Source organism: Tenrec ecaudatus, chromosome 7 (genome assembly GCF_050624435.1).
Source record: "Tenrec ecaudatus isolate mTenEca1 chromosome 7, mTenEca1.hap1, whole genome shotgun sequence".
Taxonomy (NCBI): domain Eukaryota; kingdom Metazoa; phylum Chordata; class Mammalia; order Afrosoricida; family Tenrecidae; genus Tenrec; species Tenrec ecaudatus.
This window is the reverse complement of record NC_134536.1, coordinates 87,705,366-87,721,508: the sequence shown is the minus strand read 5'-3', so window position 1 is coordinate 87,721,508 and position 16,143 is coordinate 87,705,366.

Below are 16,143 nucleotides of genomic sequence, written 5' to 3'. Positions count from 1 at the left end.
TACTCTGCTAGCTTCCAGAAAGAAAAAAAAACTAATTGCCCTGACCAGAAATTTCACAGGGGCAGAACTCCAAATGGCCAACAATTATATTAGAAAATGTTCCCACTCTTTAGCCATAAGAGAAATGCAAATTTAAACAACAATGAGGTACCACCTAACACCTTCAAAGATAGCCCTATTCAAAAAAATCATAAAGTAACAAGTGTTGGAGGGGCTGTGGGGAGACAGGAACTCATCCATTGCTGGTGGACCTGAAAGCATGTACAGCCCCTCTGAAAATCCATCTGGCGGTATCTAAAACAGATGGAAATCGAGTTACCATACGACCCAGCAATCCCCGTACTGGGCATATACCCAGAAGAACAAACCAAGGCCAGACATCTGTGCTCCAATGTTCATTGCGGCACAGTTCAAAATTGCAAGGAGTTGGGAACAAGCCAAATTTACATCAACTGAGATTTCATTAAAAATCTGTGATACACACACACACGCACACACACAATGGAGTTCTATGCATCGCTAAAATGCAGTGATGAACGTATGAAGCACATTGCTGCATGGGAAGAACTGGAGGAAATCATGCTAAGTGAAGTAAGTTAAGCACAAAAAGACAAGTATAACATGAGTCTGCTGAGGTAAGCTTTAAAAAATTCACAAGGGGCATAGGGAAAAAGCTTCTGTATACAAACATCCCTGGGGTAAGTACCAGTTAATATGGCAGGGACCAGACCAAATACAGGGATACACATGGTAGACAACTAAAAATGAGGTGGGGAAAGGAAAAAAAAATAATAAAGAAATGGGTAGTGGGGGCACTAACCCACCCAAGGGAAGGGTATTGTTTATATCTCCACAGGGAAAGAGGGACCAGACTTCAACCCAGTGCTCCAAGATGTGAATGCAACATGCCAGCATTGAGTAGGGAACCAGTGGAGAGGTCTCCTGGACCGGTCCCAATATCAACTACTATGTGGACACCTGACTCTGCCCCAGAAGGATTTATTTCAAAGGATGGCATTGAATCTGTAGCTCTGGAAGAGGGACATGTCTGATCAGAGCACAAGGGAGCAGATGAAGGGGGAAGAGGAGAGAGTGGAGCACATCCTGGCCCACCAGGCTGTGAGGACATGTTCCCACTTAGAGCAGCCAGTCCACAGAGAGGACCACATGGCCAGGCCCACTATGAGATATGACCCCCCTCACTGACCTATAGCCCTACAGAGGACAACACCGGACACACAGTGTGTGAATTTCACCCAATCTGATCCTGCCATACAGAGGCAAAACACTAAGGGAGTGCAACAGAACAACAGGAGAATACAGCAGCTAGGTCCCCAGGGAATGCTGAAGGTGGATTTGGGGGCCAGGGCATGGTGCCCTAACAGACTAGACTAGAAAACACTCCTAAAGGCCAACAAACAATCCTTGAACTAACTACAAGCTTTTCTTTCTTGTTGTGTTTTGTTTGGGGTTTTATTGTCATTGTTTTTTTGTTGTTTTGTTGTACATGGTTGCTTGGTTTGCTCTGTCTTGTTTTTGTGCATGTTGTTATCTCCGCTGGTCTGTCTAAATAAGATAGGCTGGATGAACAATCTGGAGGAGAAAGTAATGGTACCGATAGTTCTCGGGGGTCATGGGAGAGGGGAAGGTGGGGGGGGAAGGTAGTGGTGTTAGCAAACCCAGGGACAAGCGAACAACAAGTGATCCAAATCAGTGATGAGGAGTATGTGGGAGGCCTGGTAGGGCATGAGCAAGGGTAATGTAACAAAGAGGAATTGCTGAAACACATGTGGGGACTGAGCATGATAGTGGGACAAGAGGAAAGTCAAGGGAAAGAGAGGAAAGAGCTGGGAGGCAAAGGGCATTTATAGAAGTCTAGATTAAGGCATGTACATATGCAACTGTATTTATATATGAGGGTGGGAAAATATATCTATGTGCATATATTTAAAGGTTTAGTATTAAGGTAGCCAAAGGACATTTGGCCTCCACTCAAGTACTCCCTTATTGCAAGAATACTTTCTTCTATTAAATTGGTATTCTATGATGCTCACCTTCCGGAGACAACCGCTGAAGGCAAAACGGGTGAATAAGCAAATGTGATAAAGAAAGCTGATGGTGCCCGGCTATTAAAAGATATCGCATCTGATGTCTTAAAGGCTTGAATTTACACATGCAGCCATATAGCTCTGAAGCAACAAAGTCCACATGGAAGAAGCACACCAGCCTGTGCAATCACGAGGTTTTGAAGGGATCAGGGATCAGGCATCATCAGAACAAAAAAAAAAAATCTTATCACAGTGAATGAGGCAGGGAGTGTGGAGTGGAGACCCAAGGCCCATTTGTAGGCCACTAGACATCCCCTTACAGAAGGGTCTCAGGAAGGAAATGAGTCAGTCAGGGTGCAATGTAGTAACGATGAAAAATAAAACTTTCCTCTAGTTCTTAAATGCTTCCCCCCTGCCCTTCCCCCCACTATCATGATCCTAATTCTACCTTGCAAGTCTGGATAGACCAGAGGACACACAGTGGTACAGATAGGAACTGGAAACACAGGGGATCCAGGGAGAATGATCCCTTCAGGACCAGTGGTGTGAGTGGTGATACTGGGAGGATAGAGGGAGGGTCAGTTGGAAAGGGGGAACCAATTACAAGGATGTACATGTGACCTCCTCCCTGAGGGACTGACAACAGAAATGTGGGTGAAGGGAGACGTCGGACAGGGCAAGATAAGACAAAATAATAATTTATAAATGATCAAGGGTTCATGAGGGAGGGGGGTACGAGGAAGGAGGGGTAAAAATAAGGAGCTGATGCCAGGGGCTTAAGTGCAGAGCAAATGTTTTGAGAATGATGAGGGCAAAGGATGTACAAATGTGCTTTACACAATTGATGTATGGATTGCATATGTATGGATTCTGATAAGAGTTGTATGAGCCCCCTAATAAAATGATTTAAAAAAAGAATGAAGAAAATATTCTAAAACTATTTGTGGTAATGATTGCACAACTCTTCCTGATGTGATTGAACTACTGAACTGAATGATATGGGATTGTGTGCCAATAAACCTGTTGGAATAAACAAATACATAAATAAACTAGAACTATAAATGCCACATAATCCAAAAATTCCATTCCATGGCATACAGACAAGATGATTATGAGCTGTGACAAAAAGGCATATGTACAGTCATGTTCATTGATGCATTAATCACAATAGCAAAAAGATTTGAACAGATATTGTTTGCATCAACAGATAAATGGATAAGTAAACGGTGGTACATACATACAATGAAATATTATGCAATGATAAAAAATAATGATGAGCATCTCACACCATGACTGAATCTGGAGGACATTATGCTGAATGACATATGTCCATCACAAAAGTACACATATTGTATGAACCCACTATTATAAAAAGTAAACTAAAAATAGATGTACACAGTTAAAGAAACATTATTTGACGGCTACCAGGGACAGGAGCAGGAAGAAAAGAAAACGACTACATGTTACTTAAGTGTTAATTCTGGTGAAAGAAAACAAACTACACAGATGAAAGATGTGAGTGCAACATGTTTAAGGCAAAGTAAGCCATTGAGAAGCATGCAAGAATATAGAGCGACTACTGTTTGGCATATACAATCCTGCAAGAAAAGTAATGACAAACAATAGGTGGTAAGTAGATACATGAAGAATGTGTGTGCTCCATTGGGTTAGGAGGTCATATGAGAGTACACACTTGTACACATACATTTATGATTGTGGATATACATATAAATTTTATATGTGTCCGCATATATATTTAACTAATTGGTTAGGCATTGAATTGTCCCATTTTCTTTTTAATTATGAAATAATGACAATGGCGTTTTTAGGAAAACCATATTTAAAGACAGAAAAAATTCTAGATGCTTTTTAAATTATGCCAGGAGCAGAGATTAGTGCAATAAGGAGGATCATCAGAACAAATTTCTGACATTCTGCCATGCTCTTTGCATTTCAGCTGGGATTGAGCGTCTAAAGGTGTGGCATGGCTTGTTCAGATACATGTCCCTTTCCCCGGTGGCCACTTACTATCTGGCAGACACTCCAAAGGTGTTGGCAAAGGCTCGTCCTGAACAGAGTGGCTAGAAACGTACAACCTGTTACTCAGAGACTGCCAGCAAATAAGGAACGAGTCTTGTTTTGCATTCCCTTTCAGTTGTCAAATATCTATTAAGCCTTTCCCAGCTGTTGGGCTGTATTGTTTCCATTTATGATTATTTGGATTTTGCACAAGTCCTGTATTGTCTTGCCACTCCTACAGTGGAAGATCCAGAGACCGCTTAAAGAATCTCAAAATGACTCTCTGAAGCCTCTCTGAGCAGACTAGCCATAGCTTCCAAAGTCTGCAAACTTCAGCATCCTGTCAAATGCCCTCTTCCCCAAAGGCGACTGAACGGCAGCAGCCGGCCTGCTAAGGAGGTGAGCCTCCAGTTCCACGTTCACAGCTCTTCTCCTCAGCAAGGTTTACAGCGCTGCCTAATCTCTTTGTTTTCTTTACTTCCCAATTCAGATTTCCCGAAATGAATATCTTCCCTTTATGCATGTGATTTGCTCCTTCATCCAGGGGAACTGTCGAGTCAGTTCCAAATCAGGGTGACTCCATGTGGAATGGGGTAAAACTGTTCCTTGCCGTCTCCTGGCTGTAAACTTCACTTCATGAAAGCGCATTGCCCAATCTTTGTTGTGTTCACACAACCAACATTTGCAAGAAGCATTAGAGGATGGATTTATTTGTTTTTCTGGTAGTTCCTAGTACCTTCAATATCCTTTGCCAACACCGTAATTCTAATGCAGCCTTTCCCCCAGGTCTTCCTTATTGATTGTCCAGCTTTCACAGACATATGAGGAAATTTAAAACAGCACGGTGTGATAGTTAAGGTTTATTGTGCCAACCTGGCCAATAAACACATGTGGGATTAATTGAAGGGCGGAGAAATAAATGACTCAGTGAGTCTCACCTTTCTTGTTCTCTGGTCTCTTGTTCTCCGAGGGTCAGACCAGGGTGCAGCTGCCTTAGCTAGTTCTCTGCCTCAGCTGGCAAGGCTCACTAACAGCGAGACATCCCTGAGGAGAAGCCACATGGACCTACCCTCATGCAGCCCTGGGTGCTGGAGCAGCCCTGTGGAGATCCCTGCCAGTGCTGAGATGCTTACACGCTCACTGATTCAGCTTTCCACCTGCAGTCAGCAACATTGCGTGTGTTTTGTGAGTTTGAGGAGGACTTTGTAGATTGATGTCAGACTAATGTCTGACTTATGGGCTTGTACTGGACTGAGTTGGGATGCTTTCTTAATGTACAGTTACTTTTCATATGAAACTCTCTCTTATATACATATGACTTTCTGTGGATTTGTTTCCCTAGTCTACCCAGACTAACACACATGGCTTCCGTCAGGTGCACCTCAGTCCTCAAAAATTATCTTTTCTCTTTAACACCTAAGAAAGGTCGTATGTAACACATCTGACCAGTGCAATACATAGTGTGATTTCTTGATTGCTGCTTCCATCAGAGTTGATTGTGGGTCCAAGGAAAATAAAATCCATGCCAACTTAAATTGTTTATCTCTCTGTCATGATACTACCTAGTATTCCATCTGGGAAGATTTGGTTTTCTTTACATTGAGCTATGTAATCCATATTGAAGGCTGTATAGTCTTTGATGTTCTTCAAGGAAGTACTTTAAGTCCTCTAAGCTTTCTGCAAGCAGTGTTATGTCATCTGCATATTTAGGTTGTTAATGAGTCTTCTTCCCATCTTGATGCTATGTTCTTCATATATTCCCGCTTCTTAGATGATTTGTTCAGCATACAAAATGAATAAGGATGGTGAAAGGGTGTAACCCTAACATAGAACTCTCTGATTTTAAGTTGTTCAGTATCCCCTTGTTTCTGTTCAAACTACTGCTGTGGATAGGTGCCTCATGAGCATAATTAAATGTTCTAGAAGTTTCATTCTTCCTGATGTTATCCTTGTTTTATTAAGATTCACACATCTGATGTGTTTCCATAGTCAGTAAAAGCACACATAAGCATCTTTCTCGTAGTCTCTGGTTTGAGCCAAGATCCATCTGACATCGGCCATGACATCTCTAGTGTGGATGTTCCTGAATTACTACCAGCTCCCTGTCTATGCAGTGCATCTCTAAATATGTAAAAACAGATTTTTGTGTAGCACATATGCTTAAATATGTGCACCTGTAGACATTCCCCAAACAATATGCCATTTCTGAGCATAGGCACAAATAATTTGCATTATTATAATTTATTTCTGTTTTCCCACATTTCTTTGCTTTCTGAAGTGTAAGATAAATCTGCTTCAGATCTGGGCTCTTCTTCGTGAAGATGACATGGGAGCACCAGGTTTGGTATCAAGGGAACAGGATAGAAGGCTGGTGTCTCTTCTGATTGGTTAGTGTCTTCTTCTTTGGAAGTTAATATTTTTCTACCATCTCTTCTTACAATAACTTTTGTTGCCTTCAATAAGAAACATATAGTAAAAAAGTTTTGAATCAATAATCTAAAACATTGTTTCCTAAGCTATGGTTCAAGGCCCATTTGATATTTTATGTAAATATGAATGTATTATTTCCCAATAATTTACTCATACATTTTGGGCATACTATTTATTTTTATTTACTACAGAAACGATTGAAGTTGTGAAGGATCTCATTTAGTTTGGGAACCATCATCAATGTTCATGGAACCAGCAATCAAGAAATCAGACAGCGTATTACATTAAGTAAATCTGCTACACAGAGCTTTTTAAATTGCACCAGAGAAATCCTTTTATTTGCTAAAGGTTATAGATCCACCACATGAAAAGAACTGATAAGATATTCATTGATAAAGTATTCGTGGGCTGAAAACCTAGGAACATCCAATTCTTCTCATAAGCAGCCATTCTCCCAGCAAGAAGTAGAATAAATAAGTCGTTGCAGATTTCATTCTCCAGTTGTGTAAGACATCTGTGAATCAAGAAATGCCCATACAGAAGAGCAAAGCTAAAACAAGGCAGCGATAACATGGTCTTTACTTTAAGAAATCATCAAGGACCTGCGATCCATTGAAAGGACTTAGCTTTAACTCTGAGATAGAGAGGCTTTGCAGAGTTTTGAGTAAAGAAGCAATATGATATGAATTGCTTTTAGAGGGATCATGCTGTCTGCAGTGATGAGAATAAACGACAGGAGCTTAAAGGAGAAAAACACGAAGGTGGATTAGCTATTTCTGAAATTTATTTTCACTTGATAAAATTAGATTTTTGCTTAGTGTTAGCCTCAACACATGTCTTATTTTTTCCAGCCCCTCACAGTGAAATTAAGGTACCACTTCCTTCTATATGAATGACAGTAAATAAAAAGTTACAATAATTCATATAGTATACTCCATAGTCTATTCCTATTATCAGAGTTAAACAGTAAAGGAACAATCAATAAAAACAATCTTGTTATTCCTTAAAGGTTTTTCCATAGAGTAACATTGGTGAAAAACAATGACAAATTAAGCATACCTGCGAGCCTGCTTGGAAATGCTTGTCCTGAATGGCTCCAGTTTCTAACACATCACAAAGACATTGAGATAAGAAGACCACCTAGCTGGTTGGATCCATTGCTGCTGTTAGATGCCATACCAGTTGTGTTCTGACTCATAACAACAGAACAAAGCCCTGCCTGGTCCTACACTAGCCTCACAATTGTTATATTTGAACCCATTGCTGCAGCCACTGTGTCAATCCATTTCATTGAGGATTTCCCCACACACTTTTTTCCCCCCTTTTAACCCTCTGCTTTGTCAAGAATGATGTCTTTCTCCAAAGATTTCCCTTTTGAAGACTGTTCAACTTAGGTAAGGGGAAGGCAGGATACAACAATAGGGAGGTTGACAAAAATGGTGGAGGATGTGAAGACACTGCATTGTTTGCAAGAGTTAAAGGTACCAGAGGTAAAGACTGTTGTATACACAATTCTACAAGAGTGGTGATCTGCACGTAGATGGTTGGATAAGCATGCAAGCTGAACAGGTGTGGGCGGGAGACCCAGGGAGGGACTATACCCAGGAATATATAAATAGGCTTGACAGAAGATATTTGTATATGTGTATTTACTTTTGATTCAACCATATCTGTAAATGTGGTAGGGTATATAGGGAAACAATGTTATGAAAACTTCATAGACATAACCACACATATTGGCATAAAATAACTCACCTTGTACTTCAGTGAGTATTCATTGGGATCTTAAAAACTTGTGAGAATTGATAAATGGTGTAGCTAAGGTGGCCTCTGATGGAATTAAAAACAATATGTGGAAACAATTAGTCCAATGACCACCAAAAAATCAGTCTCCATAACCCTAAGATCAGAAAAACTGGTTGGTAACCCACTACCACTATCAAATGGCTTGGGAAGGAATCATTTTATAAAATCAATAGAATGGTAGAAAAATTGAAACAGAAATCAAAATCATAAAAGAGACTAGACTTACTGATCAGATAGAAACTGATGGGACCCAAAAGACTACGGACTTTTGTCATTCTTCAAATCAAGAACCGAACTCATAGATGGGTTCTAATAACCATTTGAGAACAAAAGGGCAGCATTATACAACAATTAAGTCTGGAGAAATGGGGGTTTAAAGAGAAATAAAAACAAGTAACACAGGGTAAAATTGGGGCCCGTAGACAAACAGATGGATTCTGGCTTCCCACTTAATTCTAGGCCCAATCCAAGAACCATTCGTTCTTAAAACATGACCCTGCTTGGTATTTACCCTTATGAGGAGATCACTGAAGATAAGGGTACTGCAGCAAACTGTGATGAAGAGAGTAGATGGTGCATGGCTATCGATTGGAAGAGTCTAGAGTCTTAAATTTTGTAGTCAAACAAGCAGCCATCCTAAATAATTGTATTCAAACAAACAAGCGAGGCATCACCTAAGTGCACATCAAAAAAGTGCACAAGTCTGTGTGATCCAAAGATGACAATAACAGAATGAAAATATGGTGAAGGGAAAGTATCAGAGCTTCGTTTGGGAGACTGTAGGAGGTTATGGAGGAGAGCGGGTGCCCAAAATTCATCTGCAGTGCATCTCATCAGATTGAGCTTCTGGGAGATCCCCTCTAGCCCCAGGCTTTACCATCAGAGACAGCTGTGCTATGAGACAGAGATTACTGTAAACTTGATGATGGTGGATCAAACCATGCTATAATAGGATATTTTGTAAGTGACCTCCTTCTTTACCCAACCTGAATTTGCGCTAAGCCCAAGTATTTCTCATTTGTTTCACAACAGAAATTTCTTCTCTGGTTTTAAAATATTGTGAGAGGTCTTTTCTGTCTTATTCTTTATATTTATTTTTATCTTTATATTACTATAATTATTATTCTCGTCTTGCTGTCTTGTTTTGTTTTTTATTATTTCTGTTTGGTTTCCTGGTTGTGGAAAACACAGAATGAGCAAATGCATGGAGACAATAACTAAGACAATGGTTCTGGGGGGACGTGGGAGACAGGGAGGCTATTTTGGGGGCAAACAATGAATGCTGAATTTGGGCGGGTGCATTAGAACTGATTGTGATGGTGTATATACAACTCTTTTAAAAAACATTATGGAAGTGTATGATATGTGAAATTATATCAAGAAAACCACTAAAAAACAAATTTGATCAATGGATACTCTGGGTGAAGGAGGAAGAAGAGTTTTGCTTAGGGAGCATTGGGTTTATGATAATTGTGGTGGAATGATTTGGAAAAGGATATCAATAATGGTTGTACAACACAAAGATTATAATCAATGGCATTGATTTATACATGTAGAAGTTGTTAAATCAGAGAATATTTTACGTATATTTTTGCCACAATTAAAAAAGTAATTACATGAATAACATTAAAGAAAAAAGGAAGAAGAAAATGTTCTAAAATTGATTATGGTAATTATTGTACAATTTTTTTGATATGTTTGAATTATAGAATTGTATGACATGAAGTGCCAATAAAACTGTTAAATAAATAAGTGGAAGCTAAGTAAGTAAGTAAGTAAGTAAGTAAATAAATAAATAAATAAATAGAAGATGGTACCTTGGGGGAATTGTAATGCGTGAGTTGAGACAAAATGTGTATGAATTACTAAACATAAAACCAATGGCCTGCTCTGTAAACCTTCACCTAATTCACAAGTTTAAAGTTTTTATCCCCTCATAGAGGGATCACAGGGAAGAGATGAGCCAGTCAGGGTGCTGTATAGCACCAATGAAACACAGAACTTTCCTCTAGTTCTTTAGCGCTTCTTTCCTCACATTATCATGACCTCAATTGTACCTTACAAATTAGATTAGACCAGAGCATGCACACTGCTACAGAGAAGAGCCCGCTACACAGGGAATCCAGGATAGATAAACCCCTCAGGGTCAACAAAGGGAGTAGATACCAGGAGGATTAGCAGAGGGTGGGGGGAGAAATGGGGACTGATCATAAGGATCAAACTAGAACCCTCTCCCAGGGGGTCAAATAACAGAAAAGTGGGTGAGGGGCGACGGAAGATGATGTAAGATATGAAAAAAATAATCTATAGCTTATCAAGAGTTTGTGAGGGAGGGTGGGTGGGAGAGGGAGGGGGAAGAAATGGGGAGCTGATATCAGGGGCTCAAGTGGGAATAGAATTCTTTGAAAATGATGATGGCAGCATATGTGCAAATGTGCTTGACACACTGGATGAATTATGGATTGTGATGAGAAATGTGAGATCCCCAATAAACGTTTTTTTTTAAAGGACATGAAGTCTTGTCCTCATTTCTAAGAAGCACACTAGCTGTATTTCTTCCAATGATCTCTGAGTCACTACATAGATAGACACAGAAGCTAAGCCTGAGTAGTAGGAGAGTGTCCCTATGAGTATAGATAGAATATAGATTAGATATAGAAATAGTTTAACATGAATTTATTATATAGCTTACCCATATTTCTACATATATATTTATATATGCTTCAAACATACCCATGAATATAGTACGGCATATGAGGGGCAAAGTTATGAAAACTTCTTAACAATATCCAAGCACCTAGCGGGTCAGGACCATAGTCTCAGGAGACAGTAAGGCCAAGTGGCATAACAAAACACACAAAGACAATGGTCTCCATCTACGGTGCAACTATTGGGATCTGCATCCTCAAAGGGAAAAGAATGAAAAAGAGTAAAGGACTAATGGACCATGTGAACCTCAGGCTCCACAATGCTGAGACCATAGGAACTATACGGCCCCCATGGCCACTCCTGACTGCCCAGAAAAGGATCGCAACAGAGAGTCCTGCCTGGGTAGAATTCGGAAAAAATGTGAAATAAGATTCATAATCATAAAAAACTACCAAGTTTACTGGTGTGATAGAGACCAGTAGAACCTCTGGGACTATGGCCTTTATTTTGGGGTAAGTATAGAACTGAACTCACCCCCATGGCTCAAGAATGAATTTGTTACTCAAGATTGAATTTGTAACGTTTACAGAAATTACATCCCAGTGAAAAAGGAAGACAATAAAAATGATCAATAAGTACATATGTCTGAGAGTGTGGGAAGTATTGCTAGGCATATGAGAGAGATCCTTGAGCATTTGAAAAAAGCAGGTAAATGAAGAAAACAAAGCACTGACCAAAATAAAAAGAAGAAAATTAAATTTTTAAAAATAAAAATGGTGTAGATATAATACTTGGTTGAAAGTGAATATGATTACATAATCATAGTAATATGCATACTGATTAATTTTTAAAATAGTATTTAATTTAAATATCTTACCCTCTGGCAGCCAAGTTCAATGGCATCGAATAATACCAGCAAGATTGTTTGACTTGGCCACCAGCAGGTTAGAAATTTAAATTAAATGCTATTAAAAAATTAAATAATCAGTGTATTTATTACTATGTACACGTTCTGCAAGAGCATAATGCAGTATTCTGGAATTCCCATTCTTCTCAAGGATATACTGTGTCTGTGTGGTCAGTGCAGTCAAATGCCTTTGTATAGTCAATAAACACAAGTAAACACCCTTTTAATGGTTTTACTTGTAGCCAAGACCCATCTGACATTGGCAAGGATGGTCTTTGTCCCACATCCTCTTCTAAAGTCTGCTGAATATCTGGCAGCTCCCTGTTGATGTGCTGCTACAACTGCTGTTGGACGGATAAGCCATAACAGATTCACAGTGCGAACAATAGCACCAGGATTACACACACTCCTGAAAGCAAGCATACGAAATCATAAGGACAGCATTTTTCCAGGGAAAAAATTTAGAAGGTTAGAAGAGCGAGAAAAGACAGAGGATTGGAAATTATAAAAACCAGGAGGAAGTATAAATAGTGTTGTTAGATTATGGAATTGGAACCAATGTCACAAAAGTAAACGTTCATTGATTATGGAATGGAAAACAAACTTCTCAGTAAATGTTCACTGAAATCATAAGAAAAAGTTGAAAAATTAAAGGAAATCAATAATTATATTTTTATATTACATTCAACATTTATTCTTATATTTCTTTTCCTATCACCAGTTGTTTTTAGAGGGCAAGCGATCAATAGTCTTTGGTCTGGGAGGGTATGATTTAATCTTCAAAACAACACAGTAGGTATTACAATTTAAATTTTAATGATGAATAAGCCGTGGTGAAAATCAATAGGAACACTCTGGATAATTTTGTTGACATGAGTTAGTTCTGCTTCTTCCTAGAAGCAAAAATAATCCCAGAAATTTCTCATAAAATATTAATGTTTTCCTATCTCTTCCAAAATTCATTACAATGAATTTATATTTTAAGTTTACATATAATCTATAAGGACAAAGATTTGGAAATGAACCAAATGCAAAAGAGACAGTTCAATTAAAGGGGAAACAAAGGCATCCATGAACGTAATAAATATTATTTGAGTACCTTTTATGTGTCCTGCATCAGCCAACCTTCCCTGACCTTCAAATTTAGATCAAATTGTTTACTCTTTTTTTAATTAAACCATTTATTGGGGGCTTGTACAACTCTTATCACAATCCACATATACATCCATTGTGTCAAACACTTCTGTACATTTGTTTTCCTTATTATTCTCAAAACATTGGCTTTCTACTTGAGCCCCTGGTATTTGCTCCTCATTTTCCCCTCCCTCACCACTCTCCCTTCCCCCATGAACCCTTGATAATTTATAAATTATTAGTATTTAAATTGTTTACTCTTATGTGGTTCACGTTCTAGTGGAAAAGGAAGACAATAAGCAAGAATAGATAAGTACATGTATCTGACAGTGTGCAAAGTAGTATTGGTTGGCAAATGAAAGAGATGCTTGAGCATTTGAAAAAAGCAGGTAAACAAAAACAAAAGAAGAGAAAAAAAACAAAAATTTGTAAAATAAAATCATGTGGTTATAATATTTTTCTTGGTTCAGAGTAAAATGATTTCATAATCATAGTAATATAAATACTGGTTAATTTTTAAAATATTACCTAACCTTCTAGCAGCCAAGGAAATTAAATGTGAGGGGTAGGAAGTGACAGAGAAGAGGCTGAGATGTATTAGAAATGTATTTCCCTCCCACACAGCTACTGACAAATAACCTTTCCCAACTGATGTGAAGCAAAACATATAATGTTTATAATAGATAAAAATAGCAAACTATACATTTTTATGTAGAAAGATAAAACCTGGGAATATAGCCAAAATAGGTGAGGAGGTTGACTTCTGAAGAGTGGAAGGGAATTTGTGGCCTCTATTAAAATTTTAAGAACTTTTTTACTTTTTAAAGCATGAGTTGAATAATTTTAATAAACTACCCCCCTGTGTACGTTTGTTATTCAGTGGTAGCTTGTGCCGTGGTGCTGGACCCCATGCCACCACTATTTAAAACACCACTCGGCTAATCCATGATGGACAAGTTTCAGTGGCGCTTTCAGATTAAGAAAGTAGAAGGAAGAGAAAAATGGCCACGGATTGAAGCGCAGTGTTGTCTGATACAGTGCCACAGGATGACTTCCCCAGGTTAAACCCAAAAGAAAAGCAAAAACCTCACAGCCATCAAGTCCATGCCAACTCATAGGGCCTTACAAGGGCAGGGTAAACTGCTCCTGTGAGTTTCTGAGATTGTAACTCTTTACAGAAGTAGAGAATCCCCTCTCTCTCCCAAGGAGCCCCTGCCGGTTTTGAACTGCTGACCTTGGAGTTAGCAGCCCAATGCGCAGCCATTACGTCACCAGCCTCCTCTCCTCAGGTTGGTCGTCACTGAAAATACAACTGGAGGAAAGCCGCCTTCACAAAGAAAAGGCCTTAAGGACAGTAAGTCTGCTCGGTAAAAGGGAAAGGCCTACGGAAGGTGGATTGACGCGGTGGCACATCCCATGAGAAGGACACAAGACTTGGTTGGTGCTTCGCTCTGTTGTATACGGGGTGGCTATGAGTCAAAACTAACTTGACATTATTTACCAATAACAATAGCATTTTAAAAAATCATTTATTGGGGACTCTTGCAGCTCTTATCATAATCCATGCATCCATCTGCAATCCCAACTTCATGGACACATTCGAACCCCCTGAGAACAATGTACTTCAGGAGACAGCACTGAAATAAGAACATTTTCATAAAAATAAATTCTTTTTAAAATAGATACATCAAAGTACTTTTAGAGTTCCTTTCCGAAAGACATATAAAAGCACAACTTAAATTTAATAAAATAGCATAAATTCCTTTACACTTATTTTAAATTTGCATAAAATCCTTCTTAGTTACTTTATATTTGCAAAGCTCTGTGGCTTAATCAGCACCATTGATATATTTTGTAGAAATTTAGATCAGAAAAGCTTTGCTGTAGGTGACCTGGTGATGTCAAAATGGGCAAGATTTTCGGTTCATCCTGACTGTAGAGTGCTTAGCCATTAAAGCTCAAATCCTAGCAGGACTCAAATCATTTTAGATGAACTAAAACAAATCTTAAAGTTTATTTGTTAACTCTAAAACTGTCATTGACTGACTAAAAGCTTTAAATTCTGATGGTTGTTGTCATGACTATAGAAGAATCATTCTTCTAAGAGTGTGGGACCTTTTTTGCTTAAAGCTAAGTGCTACAAAAATCAAGTAAGATTGATGTATGTCCTCTGGATTAAACAACTTAGGTTATTTGATCAACTCACGGAGACAATTTCACAGGAGTAGATGAGGAACTAAAATGTTATGATCTCCCACTAAGTTAAAAGTGGCCCCGATATTCTCCTAGAGCAGAAAGTCGTCTCTTTTTTTAATGATGTTGAATCAAAGAAATTATTAAGGTGACTGGGAAAGTAAAACTAGCATTTATTGAGAGCTTAACATATGCTAGATGTTGTGCTGGGTATATTACATACTTTATGTCATTTAGCTCTCACGAGATCGTGTTTCCACTTTACAGAAAATAAAACTGAGACTCTGCGCTTGTCAATACCATTTCCAAGAGCATAGCAGAGCGTGGCTGACACAGGAGCAGCTGGAGATCAGGCCTGTGTGACCTGAAAGCTGGGTCTGCACCATTACATCACATCGCTGCTAACAATGAAGTAGGACAAAATATAAGAAGCATCAGCTCCATCTCCTATTTTCTCCTTCTCCCAACACAGTGCAGTGACCAGGGAATGAGACCAATCCAAAAATCCCGAGAGTCTAAATCCTAGAAGACAAACCCTAAGAAAGCCACATCTCTGTTCTCCCATGAAGAGCCGCCACTTCTGTTCACTCGCTATTGAAATAAAAAATGATTCCCTGAGTGTTTTGTGTAGGTGGTTATTAAAACTGTGCAGCACTTGGCCAAATATCTAGCAAATTGTTTTCTTGACTGGCAGCTATTCACACATTTATTTCCTTACATTGCAAAATGACCTTTTCGATAAAATAATTTCTAGCACATGAAACAGTGCTAATGATCTTGAGATAGGAGTAAAAGAAAGGGGTAAAGAAAAGGTAAATTTATCATTTGATAATGTTTTCTTGGTATTATTATTTATATATCTTAATGCCTACCAGGATTGTACTGTTTTCTCTTTATGTGCTTGTTCCTAACAAATACAGTTTTATCAGAGACACATATAAAGTTCCTCAGCCTCAC